A 4,859-nucleotide genomic window follows, 5' to 3' on the forward strand; every position below is an offset into this window, starting at 1 on the left:
GTCACCTTGACTTAAAGAATGCTTGAGTCTGGGAATTCATTCCAGATGACCCATCGAGTACTCCAGTCTTTGAGGGGTCACAGCCTCTCATACCTCAACATTTATGGCACCCAGTGTGGGCCTTGTCTGAAGTCTCAGGCCTTCTCGAGTTGAGGTAAGCCTCCCCTCTCCTCTCGCCCTATAGTTGGGCTGCCCTGAAGCACCTAGGAAGGCTTGGTGGGGATGGGTCGAGGTTGCAACAGGCTCTAGCAGATTTCCTTCTTGACAAGGGAAGCCTTGTTGGGAACTTTTGCGGGTTTTTTTGTCCCTCACCAGGACGCTGGTGGAGGCAAGTAGACTACAGGAGCCAGTCCTTTTTTTTTTTTTTTGCTCATAGGCAAAGAGGATGGGCCAATCTCCCTCTTCACCTCCTGATTTGTCCTTAGGCTATCTTTTAGGAAACTGGAGAAAGCTCAGTCTCCAGGACCTTAAGGAAAGTTTTTTTCCTGGACTCCATAAGATCTGCAGAACAACAAATGAATATTGTCAGATTTGTGTAGGGGATTTCTGACAAGTCTCTCTGAGCTTTTGCATTCTCCCTGTCATTATTATGTATCTATTCCGTGTTTGTGTCTGTGTGTAATTTGACACCCTTTGCAGCCAGGTAGCAAGAAGAGCATTCCAAGGGCTGCAGCTTGACTCTGGAATGCCGCTTTCTTTCTCTCCCCCTCTTCCTCCCTGGTAACAGCAGCCTCAGAGGAGCAGGTGGATGGCAGAGAGAACAATACTTTATTATTTACATTATATGATTGGTAAAAGGCAAGTGGAGAAGGATCCTCGAAGTGTCAGGTCATAATTAGAAAGAAGTAGATATGTGCAGTTTTAAAGGCACTTTAATCAAAGTCCATCAGAGGGATAAGTAAGTAGAAGGAAGGCAAGAAAGTTTAAGCATGTAGGAATGAGAGAAGTATGGGTAGAAAGAAAAGCATAAGCTATTTGCATGAACAGTGTGAAGAGAGGGTTTGAGAGTAAAAGGTTTTGAAACTTTTGGAGAATTGCTAGGGAAAAATTCTTTCTCCCTCTCTCTTTACATTCTAACTTTGGCCAAGTTGTTGAATATAGAAGAGAGAAAGATAAGGAGGAAAGAAGGGTGAATCCTTTCCCCTCAGATCAAAGAGAGGCAGATTGAGTAGCACTTAATCTTTTCTGCCTCACATAAAAGAGACAAGTTTTTGTGCACCGGAACACAACCAAAAGGTAATTTAATTCATTCTGGTAATATTTCAAATGAAATGTGATGCTCTTAATTGAATGCTTAAGTCAGAATTTATTATACTGTTTGGGACTAAGGTAAACTGGGTCCAAGTACAAGCACCTAACATAAGCACCCAAGCACTGCATCAGTGAGGATTGGAAAGGAAAGAGATTTCTCCATTTTGTTTGTCACATAACTAAGAATATATGATCAGATTTTGGTACAAATTTCTTTATATTCTTATTGAAGAAAATCTAAAAAAAATTTTCCTCAGAGGGTGTGATTTCTAATGTAGCATTCCCCTCTTGGTCTACTCCTCTACATCATGTTTATAAGTTGGAAGATCAAGAGGTCAGTGACCCCAGGTATTTGTGAGTCCACACTCAAAGACTCAAACCACTTGGCACAACTAGTTCAAAGAAAAGGAAACAATTACAGCATGAACCTTTCCACTGTAAATATGAGGCACACTATTCCTCAAATATACACAGAGTCAATGGGAAGAGTGGGCCCATGCATAGTATGCTGGTTAAAAGATACATATAAGAAACAAAGCTGGCCAAGCCAGTGCAAGTCTCTGCCACTTCAAGACCCTGACTTCCTTTCTCTTATTGTGAAATTTGACTGTGCTCTTTAAAACTGTTTTAAAACATGTTATTTTTAATTTATGGAATAAACGAACCATTTCCATAATACAGTATAATAAAACATGCTTGCACGTGAAATTGAAAATCTATTATGCACACCATGCTATTCCTTTAAGTAAGTTTAAATGAACTTTTAAAAAGTTATCATGTAAAATTTTTTTTCTTTCCCCCCACCCTAGAGATGGGTATTAGACACAAATGTGTATATTTGTAAAATCATTTTATAATCTATTTATCAGTTCTTTCTCTTTATGCAGATAATGTCTTCTTTTACATGCCTTTTGTAGTTAATCTGGGTACTTGTAATAGTGAAAATGTTACTTTTTCTGGAACAGTATCTTTGCTGGCCAGTTCTTACTGTTGATTCCCTGGGTCTGCTTTTCTCCTTAGCTCAACTTCTGACAGCAGAGCTGATTCTCACTCTATTTAAAATAGAGCAGCTAGAGTTTTTTTTTTATATCAAGGCAAGGGGCTTGGCTAATCTAGACTTTGCTTGCATGGCATCAGTTGCCTTCATCATATAAGCAAGCACCCTAAATACTCTCAGGTTGATCAAAAGTGGTCATGTTAACTAAGGAGTTAAAAATATTAAGCTTTATTTAAATTTGCTTTACAAAGAGTGAATGAGACACTCCCAAGTTTTGCAACCTTTACTATCTGTGAATAGGACACATAGGGTGATCATTTTATGTCTGAAATGGGAAAAGTTTAAAAATCTAAGAAACTTATACTAGCATGTCTTAAACACTGACTTATGGACTCAGCAGTTGAAGATTACCAATCTATGCTTTTCTCTTCTATAGTCATTGAACTCTGTTCACAGCTCTGTTGTATTATAAATTATCCTTCATTGTAAATAACAGAGTAAGAAGGAGCCACCTAAAATGTAATCACAGTAACAGGGGAAAGAAACCAAATAAACATGGCTCAGAATTCATGCTTTATGATGAAGACTCCATAGATATAATGGTGATTAAGAGAGGGATTGTTGGCTTTTTATTCGTTTCCCCCCACAGAGTTGAATCCTTGAGAAAAAAAGAAAGATGATCTTGGAAATATTCTAGATATAGAACTCGAAAAGTATAAGGGCCCTGAAATTATAAATATTCCTTCTTTAAAAAAAAAGAATGTGGAAGTGAGAATGGAAACATGTTTCTGTGTATACAATTAAACATTCAGCAGGTGGCAGCAGAGCTATATCTTCTGGGTGATGAGAATGGTATTTGAACTTTGAGGATCATCTCACAGAAATCTTAGCCATACTTGCTCCATAAATCAGATTATTAGGTCAATGTCACAGAGAATAACAGTTTCTCTCTCCATTAAATAGGCTATGACTCTCTGAGAACAAGGTGTTGTTGGAGGAGACTTGCAAATCTCTTATTGTGAATTGTGACTTTCATAACTCAATTTCTCCACCTAAAAGATTGGAAAAAAGGTATATGAGCTATTCCTATCAAGGCAATGAGTGAGTATAACTGAAACTATGGGTAAATAATTTAGGTGAAATGTAATCGTAGGAAAAAGGAGATGAAAAGTTGAGTTAGGAAGCAGTAGAGTGCCAAGGATCAGGAAAAGAGACCCTGAGAATAAACTGATTCACAAAAGAGATTCAGTGTGTTGGTCATTGGAAATGGAAGATGTTTGAGGAGGTTTGACATTCAGAAATGGGCCTAAGATCAATTAGAAATGTATTAGGAGCACAGAAAAGCCTACAACATGTCATCCAACTGTTTAGAGTTATCTAAGTAATGTGGGTCATTGACACTGAGTCAAAACCATCAGTTCTGAGAGTCTCAGTGTCAACAACATTCCCCAGTCCTTTGGCACTAGTTCTAAGAGAACTATCCGAAGTTCAGGAAAGAACTTCTCCCTGGGAGGAAGAAGGTGTTCTTCCTCTTTTTGAATAGAGCAAGACATGCAAATTGGGTCCCTCCCTACTGGGATGAAAAGCAGCCCCAAACCTGTACCTGTACCTCCTGTGGGAGACAAACTCAAGTGCTCTGTGTCCTTCCCCACAGAGGACTAACCTGGAAACTCACCATGAAATTTAGGCTGAACTGGATTTTCCTTCTGACCATTTTCCAAGGTAGTTTTATGGAGAGGAAGGGACAATGTGAAGTGGTGACTTCATGTGACTATTGACTTTAATGTAATGTCTCTGTGTTGCAGGTGTCCAGTGTGATGTGGAGCTGGTGGAGTCTGGGGGAGATGTGATACAGCCTGGGGGATCTCTGAGTCTCTCCTGCAAAGCTTCTGGATTTACTTTCAGCAGCTACAGGATGAGCTGGGTCCGCCAGGCTTCAGGAAAGGGACTGGAATGGGTTGCAACATTAGTAGTAGTAGTAGTACATACTATGCAGACTCTGTGAAAGGCCGATTCACCATCTCCAGAGATAATGGCAACAGCATCTTATATCTACAAATGACTTCCCTTGAGACTGAGGACACAGCTGTGTATTACTGTGCAAGAGACACAGTGAGGAAAAGGAATGTGAGACCTGATAAAAAACTTCCCCTGCCAGGAGGTGAAGTGTCAGTGAGGCACGAAGTGGACTGAGCTCATGATGCAGAAAGTAAAAGACGCCTATATCCACGAACAGATGTAGTGAATTTCTATTTTTTGCTTGTGGTGTTTTTTTCTCCTGTGCCAGGAGAAAGCAACTTTAATGCCTCACTCTCAGTCCCACCTCTACCCCATAATTAATTAGTAGTTATGTATTTCACTTTCAGTTCACAGAGCAAACAAGCATTTCCATAACACAGCACAATAAAAAGGATGATTGCATATACAATTGCAAATCTACCATGTACAACATGCTATTCTCTCCAAATATAGAATAGCATTATCCTGTAACTCATGTAGAATTATCATGCAAATGTAATGATGCAAAAACAAAAATCTTCCCTGGGGATCATCTTGTAGTCATCCCTGTTTTCTGAGAATAATTACTTCCTGTATCATCTCTCTCCTTTCC

At 39.3% G+C, this 4,859-nt stretch overlaps 1 pseudogene across 1 annotated transcript; it reads left to right on the top strand.

The window, feature by feature from the left end:
* Window positions 1-3,842: 3,842 nt before the first annotated feature.
* Window positions 3,843-4,456, top strand: LOC110203916 (immunoglobulin heavy variable 3-23-like; annotated as a pseudogene). Its single transcript, XR_013484085.1, has 2 exons — window positions 3,843-3,970; window positions 4,054-4,456. The product of XR_013484085.1 is annotated as an immunoglobulin heavy variable 3-23-like (transcript).
* The last annotated feature ends 403 nt before the right edge of the window (window positions 4,457-4,859 follow it).

Source organism: Phascolarctos cinereus, unplaced genomic scaffold (assembly GCF_003287225.1).
Source record: "Phascolarctos cinereus isolate Bilbo 61053 unplaced genomic scaffold, phaCin_HiC Scaffold_25;HRSCAF=523, whole genome shotgun sequence".
Classification (NCBI taxonomy): Eukaryota; Metazoa; Chordata; class Mammalia; order Diprotodontia; family Phascolarctidae; genus Phascolarctos; species Phascolarctos cinereus.